At 35.9% G+C, this 19857-nt stretch overlaps 1 protein-coding gene across 3 annotated transcripts in view; it reads left to right on the forward strand.

The window, feature by feature from the left end:
• The window catches only part of LOC145690190 (uncharacterized), a 313493-nt gene that overhangs the window by 17834 nt on the left and 275802 nt on the right, over positions 1 to 19857 (forward strand). The window contains exon 1 of one of the 3 annotated variants that reach the window (XM_081764854.1): positions 3256 to 3278. The exons of the other annotated variants lie outside the window; for them this stretch is intronic. The gene's annotated coding sequence lies outside the window, so the exon portion shown is untranslated. Of the gene's footprint in view, positions 1 to 3255; positions 3279 to 19857 lie in introns of those variants that run through there. 3 annotated transcript variants of the gene reach the window in all.

The following is a 19857-nucleotide window of genomic DNA, read 5'->3' on the forward strand; positions in this document are numbered from 1 at the left end:
CATACTACCTGGTTGTGGCAGTTCAGTTACACCATGAACTTGCGTAAGGACAGAGTGAACATGGGACCTCTACAGAGCGTCGTAAGGGCGTATATGCTGTACGAGTTCAAACTGGGGTCAAACGCCGCTACAGCAGTGCGTAATATATGCCACGCCTTTGGTGAGGTGTATCTACGCGGACAGTGGAGCGGTGGTTTAACAAGTTTAAGGACGGTGACGAAATACTCGAAGACACACCACGTGCCGGAAGACCAACGCATGTGCAAAGTGAAGATCTTCAGGCAGCAATTGAGGCGAACAGTAGCCAGACATGTGGGGAACTGGGGCTACTATTCATTGTGAGTGGAGAAACCGTTCGGCAGCATCTCCATCAACTTGGGAAGCACTACAAGTTGGGTCGATGGTTCACACATGATTTGACTTCGGGCCAGAAGGCAATGCAAGCAGACACCTGTGTTTCTTTACAGTCTCGTCTAAGGAGTCATTTCTGGACAGTGTGTTGAAATGTGATGAGAAGTGGGTCCTGTACGAAGCTCCACGGCGCCGTCATCATTGGTTAGCATCCTGTGAACCGGTTCTAAAACAGTCGAAACTAGCATTACATCAGAAGAAGGTCCTCCTGTGTGTTTGGTGGACTGTTCGCGGCATCGTGCATCGGGAACTGCTAACAGCTAGTCAGGGCATCAACGCACAGTCTGTCAATAGCTGAGCCCCTTTCAAGAAAACTCAAAACTCTGGAGCCAGCACTTCTGAATCGCAAAGGGGTCCTCCTGTTACAGGACAACAATAATCCCACTTGGCTAGGATGACCCGGGACACCATTCTACGCCTTGGGTGGGAAACACTATTGCATCCTCATATATCCCGGACATTGCACCGTCCGATTATCACCTGTTCCTTTCCTTGGATAATCACCTTCGAGGACGTCAGTTCAGATCCGTAGTAGAGGTGCAAATTGCACTTGATACCTTCTTCGCTTCACGTCTCACCAAGTTCTACTGCGATGGAATCCATGGCCTTTCAGAACGTTGGCAGAAGGTCGTCGATGCTAATGGGGACTTTATTTGATCCTAAAGGTACGTCTTAGGTGACATATCGATGTTCGAAGGTGGTGGGTAAAAAAGCGACAGAACTTTCTTGGTCATCTTTATAATTCATGATTATTCAAATATCTATGTTGAAGCATTCCAGTGCGAAAAGTTTCTTCCTTTATTCCTGTCTCTCCTACTTCGGCTGTAAGGATTTCACACTTTAGGTAAAGATAATAATTGTATCTAACGTTAAAAAATATTTCCATTATTATTGACACATTAAGTGATATGCATAGCTTTTATTATATCTTATATCCAGTGTAAAATTTACCTATGAAAAGTATAAAATTTCTTAAAAGCAAGACTCGCAAAACTCTTGCAAGCAAGGCTAACATCAAGATTGGTGCGCAAGATCAAGATCAAGGGCTCCAATGGAAGAAAGACCAAGACTAGATGTACAAGACTAAGAGCAAGACTACACGGGTCTTGGTCTTGGTCTTGCATTTGCTTATCACTATCAATAGTAATGTGGGGATTACTTTCAGTCCAGTATACATAATAATACCTATTGATAGTTCCATTAAGTTTGAATTTGCTTCATCAGACCAAGCAATAGTATCTATAAATCCCTGTTCACGTGTAACCACCTCCTGAACCCATTCACAAAATTGTATCCTGTGATCTGGGACTCGTCACTTCTATTGCACCAGGTCTGGAGTGTACCCAGCCAACTTACTTTTCTGCGTAAGTATGCATACCACACTATTAGCACTTACGCCGCTCTTACATGACCCTTGCCTTGAATATTTTTTGTGGTGAACGCTGAAACAATTCCAGCACCGCAGCTGACAGTGAGAGCCACGCGAGGTCGTCCAGATTGGCTTTTTTGCATATCACACACTGTTCCATGAATCTCGAATTTCTCTCGTAGACAGTAATTGTTACTCTTGAAGGTGGATCAGGCCCTTACTCACGTCTCTGTTGTCTCTGGACCACAGCAACGTTCTCAAACTTTCAGTACCACTTAATAACCTGCTTCCATTCTTCAAAGCTCAAACGTCCGCCTACTATGTTGATGTTACCCTCTTGCCGTTAACTGGTTGCGCAGCTAGACTGGTGATTTTGCTGCCATTTATTGAAGAAACATAACATTACTTTCTCCTAGATATTTAACCTTGTAGGTTAAAAAATATTTTTCATGACAGTTCAAAGTATGTATACATTTTTTACACACCCGGTACCGTATTTAAAATTTAAATCTATCAATGTACATATAAAATTAGTATGTGCAGTGTTCAGAATTACTGAAGTTCAGTATTATATTCCGCTTTAGTTTTAGAAGAAATCGTGTCGAATGGCTGTCTGACAAATCAGCCATTGGGAGGCGCGCACCCTGTTCCGGAGTGAATATTTATTTATTATTTTGAGTGAATTTAAATATTTAAAAATGTAAGCGGAAAAGTATCTGTTATCTTATGAATTTTAGTAGGATTACTGTTAAGAGGGACAGCTATGTAATCTCGTACTTCTTGACCGAAGCGAGCATAGTAGTGACTCTAAAATAACATTTCCATAATGAGGAATTCGATTCAAGCCATTGATGAACATAACAGATCTATCAACATAGTTTTAGAGCATTGGGTTAGATTTGAATGCTAAATGATGTCTATTTACCAAATAGTTCCTCGTCTTACGTCGCCTTTGATTAAGGCCACCTGGCAACACTGTAAACATACAGAGGAGGTGTGTGATATTGCAGGTTGTTGGGTAGGTCATTTGTCAGTGTAATGGTGAGAGAGACAGCAAGATTCGAAAGGACACCGTAAAGAGTTCAAGCATGCACAACACAGACTGTGACATTGATAAAAGCTTAATGGTATTTCACCCTTTAAAAGATGATAGGCGCCATTTTTGATGTCTTTAGCGTTTCATCACGTATGCGATGTAAGACCTGAAGCGGCATGTATTTTTTTCTCCTCTCCTTTTTTTAAACATTATGATATTCCGACAGAAGAAATGGGACTAAGATGTAAGTACAACTTCTTGATGTGGTAGATAACCTTCCTCAGCGTTTCCTAGGTTCAAATTTCCAAGATCCCCTGGTGCGTTGTCTGAAAAGATTCAAGCATCGTTGGTGGCACAAATCCGTTCAGTAGGCAGGTATTCGCCGGGTGTAATGAGAAAAATGAAGAAAATTTATCACCTTAATAATTCGTGTTTGGAGACAGGACATCGAATTGATCCCAGGTAGGTCAAGATCTTATATGTATATAAAGCTTGAATTTTCTGACCACCTTTCCGGGATTCTTTAGATGATTCTTATCTGGACATTTCATCTCATTCATTTGAAGCAATATTATTTATGCTTACATGTGTATGACAAGGTGGTTTTACGTTAATAATCTGTTCCTACTTTAGCAATAATCATAAAGGTTTATTAAGACATAAAGCAAGAAACTGATACAGAGGTATTTGTATATGAAGACTTACCGGTACTACATGTTTATTACAAACTTACCGCTTGATGTAATGTAATTTTAGTTTTTCAAATTAATTTGCTAGGAGTGTCTGAATTCCTCTTATTTCGTCTTTTTCTTCATAATTTTTAAATTAACTATAGAACAAAACACAATATCAACATTTGGGCTTCATACTGGTCTAACAACTAATATAAGGGCTGAACAATTGTTAGTTTTGGGTAGTCAATTTCAATAACGCAAGGGAGGGTTCTGTGTTTTAATCCCTCCCTGTGCAAGATATTACATAAAAATAAGCATTTACCATATTAAGATATGTATACAAATACCTGAGATTAAATGAAGTTGGGAGCTTGAACTCCCTCTTTCCTTGACAAACTTTTCGGTATGCCATTGGTCGATAGTGGCCGCAAATCTGGTTGATTATGATGGTAGCCCTTGATACCGACGTAGTCATATTCAAGAAAAACTTGTATTGGTGTATTGACTTCCTCTCTTGAAACATTTCATGCAAGCTTGTCATCAAACTACACTGTTATGAAGGGGGATATAAAGAGCTTCTGGAGAGATGGTAGGTAGAGTTCCCAGATTGAACTGGCGGCAGGCTGGGAGACGTAGTAGCTTTATTTATTTATTTATTTTTAATTTCGGGACAAATTTGAAACTGAAGATTTCTGCATGATATTGCTACAGTTATTTCTGGCACTTATAACCACTATTGCTAATTATTAATACTATCAATACTACTAAGCAAACGTGTAATGTACCAAACTAAATAAAAATAACACGAAATATTAATGATTATAGACACCTACCTTTATTTTTCATACCGGTTTGAAGCTCCTCGCTATTGAAGAATTGTTTTCCAGAATGGTGTCCCGACAAAACATACCAGCGACAAAACGTACCACGTGAATTTTCGCGACAAAACGTACCACTTTTGACGACCTGTCATAAATGACAACCTGTCATGGATTAATTAAAGCATTTCTGATATTTATTCCACGACAAAACGTACCACTTATATAAATTACAACTGTCTTGGACTAATTAAAACATTTCGGATATTTAATCCGCGACAAAACGTACCACTTCAAGCTTTTTTTTTTCAGCGTGTTCACAGATTATTCTCCAGATCGAACAAACTTTTCTTAAAGGTTCTGTATGTGACAAACGTAACATTAAACACCTTTATCAGCGAGTAAGAGAACACGAGTCTTCCAAAATACATTAAACCAATGTGAGTGCTTACATATCTAACAAAAGAGAACATAATGTTAAAAAAAACTACTTCCTCATGAACAGGTAAAACAACGGCAGTATAAGGTTGAGAAGAACAGACAGGTAATGTATCGAGTCGTCAAAGTGCACAAACTCATTGGTAAAAGAGTACTAATTTACAGAGGAAATGTAGCAGCCTATAAACTGAAAGACACAGCTATAGATCATGGAAACTTTTTGGGTATTATTCCTTTCTTAAGCAAATTTGATCTTCCGCTTAAAAGTAATTTAGATAAGGTCACCGAGAAGAGTCATATACGAGGAAGTAAGCAGGATAGTGGTCGCATAACTTTTACTAAACACGGTGAACTTTGTTTTGAATGCTATCAACACACTTATCAGAGGAGATATTTCGAAAGAAGTCTCTCAAGCTTCAATATTTTCTGTTCTATTAGACACTACTCAAGATATAGTAGTTTCAGGCCAGTGCTATGTTGTTTTACGGTATGTTGTTAAAATGGTTGTTAAACAAAGTGTTGTTGTCATTGTAAAATGCATATCTACCACAGGCCAGTGTCCTTGCGGTTTACTGCTGGAAATTCTGCAGAAGTTGAACCTTGATATTAAGAAGTGTATTGGAAATTCAACCGATGGCTCAAGTAACGTGCAAGGACAATATTCGGATTTTTTCAATTCACCTATGATCAGTTACACTGTGATTCAGTTGATTTTGAGTTTAACGGCCCTTTTAGCACCGAGGCTATATGAGAGGGACATACTGATTTACGAGAAATCCGAAGCACATGAGCTCCCGCCAGGAATCGAACCCAGGTCTCCCACGACAAAGGCGCATACGCTAACCGCCTAACCACTAAGAAACTCACAAGTAAACCTTACGTTTGGGTGAATCGAGTTGCTGACTGAGACACGTATGAGAAAGTAGTACTAAATGTGGTCAGTATTTCAGTGAAGTTGTAGGTGCGAAGCTCCAGGGGTTTAGGAGATACAGCTACCAGAACATCACATGGAAGTACAGAATAGTCTTCATACAGTTGGAGGTAAAAGCTCTGTAAGACCTCTTGTAACGACAAAAGGTGAATAACAAATATATGAGTACATGTTAGGACTAGGGGGAAGTCATATAGTAAGGATATACCTGACAGCGGCCATCTTGAAATCCGCCATTTTGAATTAAGGTTAATTTTTTAAAATAGGAATAGGAACATGTGATACATGATTTAAGGCGCAAATTTAATCAGAAGAACAATGGTGACATTAATTTTGATTTACGCGCAATTAGTAAAAAGTTACAGGGAAATTAAATATTGTTGCAGCATATGTATTTGTCCTTTACCCCACCTTGTAAATTTTATGTTAATGATAATAATTAAATAAAAAGCAGGTGGATAAATATTAGGTCTATGGTAAGAGTTACCTTGATGGCGGCCATGTTCAAATCCGCCATTTTGAATCAGACAAAAGTTTTAAACTAAACGCATAACATTGACACCTTATTAATAGCAAATTTTACCATAAATCCAACGGTATAACCATTTTTGCTTTATCATTAACCAGCATTTGTTATCGCATAAACAAGTGGCTAATTTAAGGAAAAATGACCAAAGTGGAATTGAGTCATAATTGAACTTGGGTCTTTCTTCCAGAAAAGTCCTCAATTAGTACAATCAATATGTAGTTCAGAAAAGAGTGCACGACTTGCACAAATGCTCTGCTCACAGTGAGCACAACCTGACAAAGGCAATCGAGTTACACTTGACACATTTGTCGTTAACAATTCCGTCAAAGCAGTAGTCGTAAAGAGCGATCCATTTAATTTTGTGCTGGTTAATGATAAACCAAAAATGGTTATACCGTTGGAGTTATGGTAAAATTTCCCATTAATAAGGTGTCACTGTTATGCGGTTTGTTTAAAACTTTTGTCTCATTAAAAATGGCGGATTTGAACATGGCCGCCATCAAGGTAACTCTTACCATAGACCTAATATTTATCCACCTGCTTTTTATTTAATTATTATCATTAACATAAAATTTACATGGTGGGGTAAAGGACTAATACATATGCTGCAACAATATTTAATTTCTCTGTAATTTTTTATCAATTACACGTAAATCAAAATTAACATCACCATTGTTCTTCTGACTAAATTTGCGCCTTAAATCATGTATTACCTGACCCTATTCCTATTTTAAAAAATTAACCTTAATTCAAAATGGCGGATTTCAAGATGGCCGCCGTCAGGTATACCCTTACTATATGACTTCCCCCTAGTCCTAATATGTACCCACATATTTGTTATTCACCTTTTGTCGTTACAAGAGGTCTTACAGAGCGTTTACCTCCAACTGTATGAAGACTATTCTGTACTTCCATGTGATGTTCTGGTAGCTGTATCTCCTAAGCCCCTGGAGCTTCGCAACTACAACTTCACTGAAATACTGAACACATTTAGTACTACTTTCTCATATATGTCTCAGTCAGCAACTCGATTCACCCAAACGTAAGGTTTACTTGTCAGTTACACGTGTGGTGTTACGCTCATATACTCAATCATGTCATATGTGATCTGACAAAAATTTGCATTGATTCTGTGTCATTGTTGTGCTGAATGACTGTGCGATATTTATGCGTAAGTCTTATCAGCGAATGGACTTTTGGAAGATCAAATGTTAACAAAGGCATCTTACAGTTATTGCGGAGACAAGATGGTAGAAAACACACTGTTTTTCAGAAAAAGTTTGGTCATTTTTCGAACCCAGAAAGTGCTTCGTATATAGAGTTGACCATAATAAATAAGAAAATTGCTTCTACAGAAAATATCAAACCAAAAGCTAGGTGTAAAGCGAAAGGATATATAAAAGATCTTCTCAAGTTCAAAACAATTCGGACAGCAGAAATGTTCCTTAAGATATTTCAAGTGCCGACCTCTCTGTCAAACTATCTCCAAATAGAGGGTGCTGCTAGTGTAGTCCTATCGGATGGTGCAGACTACTCTGTTCCAAGTGAAAGAGTAGAGAGATGATTTTGAATCCGTTAAGAATGCAGCATTAAGCTTTGCAGAATGAGCCAATAACAAATTTGAAGACTTAGAACGTGATTTTTTTCCTATTGACCTGTCGATAATGCGCCTTCAGAGATGGACAAAGATTTTCCTGTGAATGTGAAGATGAAGCTGCTTCTATCCAATGACCAGGTACTGCATCGAAGCATTCAACACAATATTGGACATGGTAGTTTCAAGTATTTCTTCAAGATTCAAGAAGCAATGTACTTTATGGATTATTTGGACCCTAGACACTTCAACCAAGTAATAGAACTTCCAGACGTGCCTTTCGATAAACTTACATATTTTCTGAAAAACTTCAGTAAAGAAGTTTTCAAGGATACTATAAATGTATTCTCTTGGACTTTTGAAGGACGTGGATATCCTTGAAAGTCAGTCTTGATGACGAGCACAACCGAGAAAAAATGACTGTAGTGATGGTGCAAGTGATTCAGAATTAGGAGAAAATACATTTGTTTACAAGGAAAGCGAATGCAAAACGTGTTGCAAAATTGTCCAATGTGCTGCTTTTTAATTTTGCAGAATTGTAAATTTTGCAGTAATACTTATCCAGGTTTCCAGAATACAAATTTTTATTGACTTCGCCCGTAACTCAGGTAACATGTAAAAGAAATTTTTCAAAACTTAAATAAACTGAAATACATTAAAAATAGGCTAACGAGTACCATGTCTCAGGAACATTTGAAAACATTTATGTTGATGTCTATTGAAAAAGATTTATTAAAAAATATTTCGAATGCAAAAGTGATAGATACAGTAGCATCAAAAACTAGTACACTAAAACATCTGCTAATTTTTTAACATAGTATACGTTCTCCTTGAACTTCATATATTATTTTGAACAATTCAGAATAATATACTGATGAAAGAATATCAGGTTTTAATTGTCAATTGTTAATACTATTGACTTGCTGAAGAAAGAAAACTGTGCAACTTGTTTTGTGACATTGAGATGCTGGTGGCCCTTGTGGAAGAAAGCGCCCGCGCCCCTCTAATAATACCTATCCGTCCCTGGTCCAAAGCCTGGATAAAGTGTGATGGAAATCAGCAAATATTCAAATATTGCATATGCAAATTCTTGCCTGGTCTTGGTCTGGCGAGAATCTTGCAGGTATGGTTTTGGTCTGGCGAGAATCTTGCAGGTATGGTCTTAGTCTTGGTTTTGCATCGGTACTTTTCTCACCACCAATCTGTTCAACTTTTAAGGTTATTTTGGCCGATATATATATATACTTATATACCGTCCTATCAAGTGGTACGTTTTGTCGCCTGTCATTATTTGATGGCTGATTGGAAGACTCTTCGCAAGTAGCCCTCCAGGCAAGTGGTACGTTTTGTCGCTTGTCATTATTTAAAGTGTTTTTAGAAAACCCTTCACAAGCATCCCTCAGGGTAAGTGGTACGTTTTGTCGGTGGTACGTTTTGTCGCTAGTACGTTTTGTCGCGTATTCTTCCAGAATTGCTGTGTGGAAAATTTGACAGGTTATTTTCAAGTTCATCTGAACACAAACTTCGGCCATCACAATTTCTGGTGACGTTCTATCATCTGATCATAAAGCTTTTATTAGGCTTACACTAAATATTTGTTCTGACTGCATTACTGACTAGTATAACGAGAATATACTGCATTATTTTGACCATGTTTGGTGCATCTGTTTTCTCGAAAATCATACTCCGTAAATTCCTTACTATCAACTATGATATCGATTTCAAAGAGGAGAACTTACTGTACAATTCATTTCCATCGAAACCAATTTTTAAGTCCCCACCTCCAGAAACCAAATGAAAACAATGTTGATGCCGCGAGATAACACAGGCGCAACAATGTAAAGAATTTAAACCTAGGGTTTTAATACAGCAATTATATATTTCTGTATTATCAGGTATAAATAGGGTAGATAATTATTTATAAGCGATTTAATGTTGAAGTCCCTAAATTTACTTCGTTGGTCCATAATCCCGTAAAATATGTCTTAAGGCCGGTTACTCGCGTCGGCGTCTGGAGTTCTGGCAATGCTAATAAATAATAGGTGATTTTTTTTTTTTAAAGCATGATAGTACATGGAATGGAACATAGGATTGATTGCTAGGCAGTCCTTGATTTTGTCTTGTATCATTTCGTTAATATACTAGGTCATCTGAAAAAGTTATGTCTCATTTCATCTCGTAAAAATGAATCAAATATAATAAAATATATTTGTTTTGGAAAATAGTAAAGATTATTTACCATTTAAACACCTTACCGTTCCCGATCAATTGGAAAAATATGTTTGCTTTGAAACGTTGTTAATAATATCAAGAAATTAAAATTTATACAGAGTTTTGTACTACTTTCATCTCCTAATATTGAAAGATAAACTATAAAGATAACATAAAAGCTTATTATTTAAGACTTTTATGGCAAATTGCTGTGTGAAAACATTGCGGTACAATACGAAAACATTGGGCTGGAAACAAACTCTTCCCCGATCAAAACATCTGCAAAATATGAAATCTTGCTTACAATAGTAACTCCGCCTAAAGCCTGTTTCCGTCTTTGAACATAGATGAATATTGCACGTTTTATAATTTCTTTCTCTCCCTCGTCTTTCTTCAAAAACGACCAATGACCTTAACAACTTTTGATCATATGTCTCTTTACTGTGATTTGCCAGCCTCTGAGAGAGAAATGACTTGTGGTGATTTTGTTATACTATATATATATATATATATATATATATATATATATATATATATATATATATATATATATATATATATCCTTCCTTACGTCGCTTGAAGACTCGAGCACTCTCTCAGAGAAGAAGCATATTAAGTTATGTGGCAGGCTTAGGGCCTTAATTATAAAGGTGGAGATTCGAAGCGTATTATTACAGCTTTTTACGATGTGGTTTATCTAGGCATAGATCGTGTTTTGTCTTGGCTTAAAGGATAAAGAGAAAAAAGTCTCGAATGAAGAAGAAATTTTCAAGATTTTTTTTAAAAGTTTAATGCATTAAATACGGTTTTTTTTTTTTTTTTTACTGCATTACATATCGGCTTCCCCTTTCTTTATCACCCGTTAACTTTGTTGTGAGATGATTTAAAAATTATGTCACGAATGTTATTGTTAATGCAGTTACTCATTCTCTCTACTATATAACATATTGCTTTTACGTAGCTTCCGTGTTGTGTCTCGTGGACGTACTGGTATTAAATTTAATCTATGCATCGAAACTTATAGGGAAGAAAAAAGACTGGTGTTTTACAGTTTTACATTAAGTTAACATTTCGGTGGGAATATTCTTCCATCGTTCCTTGAATTAAACATTCTACCATATTAGTCAGTGTATAATGGAAAGTAAGTGGAAGTGTCATGCTGGGGGTGGGGTTCGGACCCTTGGAAATCTATACTTTTCTGTAAATTTAGTCTAATTTTATGTGTGATTTTTCTGTCACCTTCCACACGTGTGGCAGAAGGTGACACTGATAGGAGGTGATTATATTGAAGGAATGTAACAGGTGTTCTTTGTATAAAGCCAAGTATGAATTATAACGTGTTGCCATTACTTTATATGCAACTCATGTATAAAAAGGAGTTTAAGAAAACCAAACTCCTGAGAAATGGTCCAAAGATGAGACACGTACAAATTTATAGCTCTGATTGATCTGGACAAAATTATGGTTGCAAATCCTCATTGATAGTTTCCGAGAAAATCGAGGAAAACAATTTATTTATTTACTGCAAACTTAAAAATGGATGTATTAGACCCATCACGAACTATTAAGATAAAACTGATTCTAAAGAATACCCTCACTAAGTGTTTCAATATGGCAGTAGCAAGAGGACAGACACAGTTCAATAATAAAGTCAAAGCATTAAATTTACTAAACCACATCGATCATGAGACAGATCTGGGCACATATTGGAGAACAATCGGAAAAAGATAATTTAGAAGATCTAGGTTCAGTTGGGAGGGCAATATTAAAATAGATCTCGCAGAAATAAGAACGCAAAGTAGAAACTGGATCTTGTTGGCTAAGGACAGAAGACATTGGAGCGTTTTTGTGAAATTGATGCTTAACTTTCGGATTCCATAGGCCATAATGTTATTAGTTCTCAATGAATGATTGGAGATTACTTTTTGATTTGTTATACCAAACCATGATACGAAAGAAATTATTACGAGTAATTCAAATATATTTCTCTAAACAAATATTTGAAACTTTTTGTGTGGGATTGAGTTGGAAGCTGGAGGACCTCATGTTCCGTTATTGGAAGGATTTACAACAGCAGAAGACAAAACAAAGCTAACGGTTTAATAATGCATTATTTTTGTTTCAATGTTAACATATCCTGATGTTGTTTGTAGTAAGTAAAATGTAACTAGCCACCTTAAGAAGAAGAAAAAGAAGCCTTAATTTGTAGCTTTTAAGCAGTAGGAACACATCATCCTTAAAACCCTAATCTTTCATTATGTTTCCAACAATTTGTAGGCGCACTTATTAAAACAACCCAACGTGTGCTACATAGAATAAGTACTTATATTGAAGACACTGTTTCGTGTGCACATGTGTAGGTAAGTAAGACTGTACACACCAAATACGTAAGGAAGAAGAAACAGAAGGCGTTCCCGAAAGAATGTGGTTCAGTTATCAAAAAGGTAGGCAGCCGAAGTAAGTGGTCAGCAAGCAGAATAAACTGGACTCTTGGTACTAATGAGTGGTTAGATAATGACTTCTAGTCAAACACACGTGTTAGTACATACCTATAATTACATGAGGGTACTTGGATGCCCTTGAGGATGTATCTATGTTGTATCATACCTAGAGGTCATGCTGGACATAGTTGAAAGATACAACGCAGCGTTCCACATCATTAATAGCAAGAAATGGATACTTGAGATACGGAAAAAAAAAGAACAAACGGCGGAGGTGAATGTTTCATTCATTCATTCACTCGTTCCTTTTTCATTCACTTAGCTGTTTTACGTCCAATAACTGTTTAACTGTGAAAAACATTGCTAAGTGTCTGAATTACCTTTAAGCAACGTATTACGCTGTGCTCGAACTACAATGTTTTCACTTTGTTGTCAATGAATCTAACGTTTGAAACTGCTACTACATAATACATTGCTGTTCAAACAACGCATCAAAATCTAAGATCAGATTATATGTTTTGTATTTATGAAACATCTTATTAAAAATGTATTGATCATACAAAATAAGGGTTTTCACTATACTTCTCTACTTTCTTCTTATTATTATATAGTTTGTAAATAACGCAATAACAAACACTAAAAATTTCTAGAAGTTTTCATATAATAGACCTACTTATAAAATGCTAACCCTGGAAATGACAAGCTAATTTTGTAACTAATCATGACAAAGTGAGCATATGAAGCTCATATGTATTTTCATTTACTATGCACACTGATACCTACATGTAAATGTTTCTATTTTATTGTAATTGTGCATACATACTTGTTAATAACTCTATTCCTGATTACTACTGTCATAACTAGTGTAACAGTATAAAATAAGGTATTAGTGTAACAGTGTCTCCTTGACTAAACTTAATAAAAATGGTGGTCATGAGCCTCAGAGACTCACCTTGTCATTTCTAGGGTTTTAAGTTAATTTTGTTTTCAAGAATTTTCAGATTATAATAGAGTAACAATTAGAGCCTGAATTTTAAAAAAATGCATACGCGCATATCTAGATGCATATTTCGAAAGTCAGTGGAGATTCAGAAGGTACTCGCGTAGCTGTTGTTAAACAAAGAAGAAGTTCGCTTTAAATCAGAAGGTAGTGAACATCACAATGAATAAATGTTTCCAGAGTATTTAGAATTACCGTTATTATGAATTGAAACTTATTAGATTATTCAGTTGAAAATCGAGCTTGGTTTGAAAGCTGGAAAATCAGAATGATCGAAATGAGCACGGTTACCACGTTTATAACATCTTTTAGACGAGATATCCTCAACTCTCATCTCTTAGGCATGCTATTTCTGCAGGGGATCGAAGCCAAGACTATGCATAATGGTTTAAGGGATGCGTAAGGGACTAAATGTCGATTGTCTAGACTTATAAACCTTTTATTTAATAATAAAAAAATACTTATTAGAATATCATCTCTGTTGCGTATTTGGCGGTCTTTTAAAAACTTCCTAGCCACTAGTCATCAAATCTGCCATCGTAACAGAATCATCAATTTTTGCGGCAAACATGTATACTAGGGATGGCCACAGCTTTCGAAAAATATTTTTTTGAAAAAACGAAAAACGATTTTTTTTTGAAAAACGAAAAATCTTTAGAAAAAACGGAAAACGAAGAATCGAAAGATGAAATTTCCGAAAATCGAAAACAGATTTTTCGAGAACGGACAGTTCTAAATATGTTATTATAAATGTTATGCAGTTTTATTAAGAAATTAGGTATTAAAAAAGGAAAAGAAAATATCAAATGATAGAGCAGTGTTTTAGCAGTAGTGCCTTCATAGATAAACTCTTAAAAAAATATTCGGTTTAAAAGTAAAAGTAATGAAGATATATTACCTATTGAATTCACATAAAATATTCGTTCACATAAAATGCACGTAGTTCAATCTAACTTATTTATGTATAGGATTCAATCACTGGCAACAGGTTTTGATCCTATATTTTTGCTTATATTTCAGATAATGCTTATGTTGATTATCTACTGACTTCCAGATTTTACTTATCTTAATTCGTTTTCGCATTGTAAAGAAAAATATGACTATAGTCCTTAGAGGTTACACGTTTCCTCAGATACTGAAGATAACAACTCAATGAGCCATGCCGTTTGGCACCTCAGAAGAAAAAAGAGAAATTTGGAGCAAATGAAAAACGTTAACAACTTCAAAGCGGCGGCATAAAGAGGATTTAAAAAAGATATGTAACAGTTCATGTAAATACGTGTTAAATGAAGAAACGCAACCTTCTGAAAATGTGATTTTTTTTAAAAAGGAATGTGTAATCAATTAGTCATGAAAGTCTACACAAATGAATATAAGATATTCAAATTAGATTTTAAAAAGAAAGAATACAGAATAAAATCTAACCGTCATTTAACGGTTGCAAAGAACGAACATCAATATCCTTCTCAAATTTAGTTATGTATGAGAGAGAGAGAGAGAGAATATTTATTTGTTTAGAATTCTGGTCGGTTGTATACATTTACATCTTGTGAGAAACTATTGCATAAAAGTGGAGTTGCTTGTCTGAAACTCTTTTAACGAGGTCTTGGCGCTCTTTTCCGTTCCCCCCCTCTTCTTCTTGGCCTCCTACACTTCCATTTTGAATTTTGTTTTGCTTTCTACAATGTAATAGGCGTGTCAGTCTACAAGATAGGTGCACACAACATACCAGAGAGTCCTACTCGATTAACTTGTTTCCATTGCCACGCTTGGAAGTGTGTCCTTGTGGGCGATAATGTTCATTTACAATGGAATAATGAGATTCTTCTGGAATGAAAATAGACGAAGAAATAGAAGTGTGGTATCTGGGCTCGTTTATTTTTATTAACCTCACCTGCCCGCCTTCACTTTTTTTCTCCCTACTCTCTCTTTCTTCTTTATGAGAATATTATTGTTATTTACAGTCTAACCTTACTGCTTATTGAATAACAGAAACAGCTTTTTCTTCTCTAGCCTTTAATATTTATTATTTATTTTTTTACCTGTTTTTTCGTCTCGTGTACTGTGTTCTAAACTATTGTCACTTCTTTCAAATGTTCCTTTAGTGTGACAGCAAAGGTGCCATGTATGAAAGAAGAAAGGAAAATCGCTTCTACCTTCCTCAAGAATGTTCTGCGCCTCTGTGGAAATTACTGGCAACATATTTTCTGGTAGCAGCTAGATGTAATGAAGAACAATGTTTTTGAATGGATACACAGAGCTACTCGTATCACTCTTCTTTGAAAATTTAGGTAAAGGTCAGCCTTTAGACCCTACTACACAAATGTTCATAACTTTAATGGTTTTGGTTAGCTAGTGTTCGTTCAGTTGTTTAAATAACAAAGTGTGAAGGCAGTGATGATTTCAGAGGACGTCTACTCGTTTCCGAGTTTAGAATTTCTTACCGTTTTCTTCCCCGCTTTTTTTTCGTTTTTTAACTTCTGTATACACTGGTATGCGTTTCTTCACTGTTGCCGTTCTGTTTTTTTAGTCTGGAATCATAATTGGTTCAAAAAAGAATGTATGTATCGATATTTTTTGATATATGAAAATGTCAATCGATCGTATAGCTCTAGCTTAGGTTAGGAGACCTAGCAGGGCAGGTAGAAAACACGATGAATTATCCTGATGCTATCGTTTTTCATTATTATACTTGTTTCCAATATACACTAATGGTTTATTTTTATTGTTTCTTGTCCATACAAAAACTGAAATTAATAGTTATAATAAATATTTCCAAAGTGCTAGAAATAGTATATACAACATAATCCTCGTGGTTTAGGACACGCGCCTCTGGCGGTAGAGACCCGGCTTTGATTCGCGGTGGGAGCCTCTGTGGTTTGAATTTTACGTTAACGTGTATGTCAGCGTCTTACGTAACCTCGATGCTGAAAGGGGCGTTGAAGTCAAATCAACCAACAAACAAATGCCTAACATCAATAGCGATCCGTGGGTTTAAAAAAAGTGTCGGTTTGCATTCGCCGCACAGTGGTTAGTTGTTAAGTATATTCGTACTATCCGTCAAGTACCGTAGTTCGCTGCACTGTAAGAAGTAACAGGACATCAGAGTTTCGCTATATATATATATATATATATATATATATATATATATATATATATATATATATATATATATATATATATATATATATATATATATAGTAAATAATGAATGTCAACTCCCTTTCTTACTTCAGATGTAATTTTAAGCAGTAGATTGTGTCTCATCTCTCGTGTAGCCTCAATGATAGTCAATTATTGTCTCGGCGTTTTTAGTTTATCAGTTGAAGTCAATAGATCAGCCCTGTCAACACATTGGTGGATAGCTATATTTGTAGTCTTTCGGTTGTTAACATTTCTTTATGTCGCGATGAATTCTTATTAACGGTGAATGAGGTGTGTAGATAAATGGGGGACGAAGTGGAATAAGAATAAATTAGTTAAACCACACATAATTTTTCAGTTGTTTGACCCATATCAGATTGATCGGGTATCAACACTATCCAAAATAACTGATGAGAGAATATTTAGCCTGTACGTTTTATTCATTGCACCTTGTGTTCGTAAATTCGACATCGAAAATAGTTTTCTGATCTTACGTGTAACGATACTAATTGTCCTGATGAAACCAAGGAATAATGGAGAAGATTGAATTAACACCCCACTGTTATGCCTGTAGGCTAAAGGAGGCGGATGGTTAAGAAAGATGGATAATAATAAAATGATTTGTTGAATGAAAATATGGGAGAAACATAAGAAAACCCATGAATACGATGTTGTCTACCACAAGCTCACTTTGCCTGGGATCGAATCAAAGAACCCTCTAGCACGAAAGATGAGCGCTGTAACGCTGAGCCACGTAGCCTCCAATAAAAATTGATTTTGAAAGAGTATACACCTATCTAGTTTAGTAGTTACTTCCGTTATATTCTGGACATTCACATTTAAGTTCTCAACCTGTGAACAAGGTTAATGACTGTTTAAACACAGTTTGGAGGTTAAAGCTTTTAATCTCTTCGTCTTTTCCTCTCAGGAATAATTTTTGCATAACCTAGGTTAAAGTGCAAGTGCCGTCTTATCCTGTTTACGACATTGACCTGTAGCTGAAGTTGTAAACAGAGAAGGGGCAGTCGACACGGCGTGAGACTTTGCACTGCGCGTCACATTGAGCATAGCACCGTGAAGTTAGTTATAAGGGGTAATACTGTATCTTGGCTGGATTTTGAAGTATACTTAACTACAGTATTTACGAACATTTTTTTAAAAATTATTCTTTGCAATCTTAAGAGCACAATAACCAGTTTTTGAGGTTCTTCTTCCTACCTACCTTGCAAAACAATCGTTTTCCTCTTTTTCCTTCGTTGTTTTTTCTTGCAAAATGAAAATTAACCACAAGGCATATCTTCTTTAAACGTGGGAAAAAAAAGTTGCATTAGGTAACCCTGTAGTTATGTATCTGTTTGTGTATAGTGAGAGGAAAAAGATATGCGTTAACGATTTTATGATTTGATTTCCCTAGAGAGATTACTTTGAATACACAATGTGCGTCGTGACGTATTCAAACAAACTTTGCAATTGCAGGTATATATTTGCAAACATTGTCAACACGAATATTTACGAATTGTTTTGAATCAAATATTGACAGAGAAAGTCAGAAATACTGTATCTTACCGCTGAGGACTCTTTTTAAACATTGATCAGGAGAACATAATGGGAAGTATTTGTATCAGGGTATCTTATATTTGCTAAGCTGTGGAATAGCCTATCATATGGACTCTTCATGGAACGTAGATGAATGTTAGGACGTGTATCTGGAACGTAAGTTGTGCGTCCAGAGCTCTGTGTTCGCTTTTTCGTGCAGGACAGAAACAAAATGTGTATACGCAGTGATTTTCAACAAACTTAACAAGTTCGTTACTGAATTCTCTGTCTCTATGTGTGTCTGTTATTTGCGATTTTTTCAATTTTGAGTCCCCCATTCGATGGAGCATCAAAAACTATCTTAGAAAGTGATGGAACTTTTCGTGTCACTCTCACCGTTCCTGAGATATAAGTCCAAAAATTGCCGATTTCGGGAGATTTAAGGAGCCACATCTCGGGAACCATAAGTTATAGAGAGATGATATTGGTGTTGTTCAATACCTAAGAACACTGTGAACATTTTAGTACCAAATAGTAACCGGTGGCCAGTGGCCACCGATTACTGTTGGTATCAAAATGTTTACCATTCTCTTAGGTATTGATCAATATCAATATCATCTCTCTATGACTTGCTGTTCCCGAGATATTGCCCAAAATTTCGGATTTCAGGAGATTTAAGGGACCATATCTCGAAAACCTTAAGTCATAAAGAGATGATATTTTGAGAATTCTTTAATTTTGAGTTCTCCATTTTGAGTATGTCTTCGTAAAACAACATATGGTAGAATGTTTTAACAGAACTCTTAAACAAAACGCGTGGAAAAAATTTAGTACTCAAGCAAATTATAAATGGATAGATATATTACAAGAATTGTTCAATGAGTACAAATAACAGGGCTCATAGCGTGTCATTTTTTTAAACTAAAAGTTCCTTTTTTCATGTTGGTCATTGAAAGTTGCCTTTATCAAATTTGTCAGTAAAAGTTACTTTTTTGGGAGATACAGTGACTTTTTCGTGTGATTTATCTTTTGCATTGGCAGTTTTCTAAGAAAAATAAAAATAAATGGAAAAAGGCAGAAACTTGTTACTCATTACTCTTCTGAAAGCTTCAGCACTTGCTGCCACATGCAGGGTTGGGTAATTACGCGTAAAAAAGGTTTTCTACGTGACGTGTAAAATACGCGTAAAAAACGCGTAATTTACGTAAAATATGTAAAGTACGTAAAAAATTAGAAACAAGTCTACAAATTAAAAGAAAACGTTTTATGCGCTGAACTTTAAAAAAATTCTTCCTAAAATTGTATGGAATCTAGCTGGATTTTGCAAATCCGTAGGCATAAACTGGGAATTTTGTATTGGCTTTGTAAAGTAGCATTGTATAATACGGTTTGCATGCGTGACTGTTCAAAACCCATTTCATCATGTTTCATATTTTAAACCCTCTGTAATCGAGAAAATTTTTATGCCAGAGAAGCCATGGAAGAAACTTGTGCAATATAAAAACAATGGTAAGCCTTCGTGGTCTCCATTTGTGACGACATTCTGCAATGTCTGAGAAAAGCATCACGAATAAGTAGAGGAGTTTCTGTTAGAAAACCTCGGCCCTTCAGGAATAACTAGCTACCAACAATATCGGGGAAAATGTGGAAATTTTGAAGAACTTATGAAGAAGGGAATTACAACACCACGCACATTCTGGTATTCCGCTACTCGGCAACATAAGA

The sequence above is a fragment of the Thermobia domestica genome, chromosome 1 (assembly GCF_964235325.1).
Source record: "Thermobia domestica chromosome 1, izTheDome1.hap1.1, whole genome shotgun sequence".
Lineage (NCBI taxonomy): Eukaryota > Metazoa > Arthropoda > Insecta > Zygentoma > Lepismatidae > Thermobia > Thermobia domestica.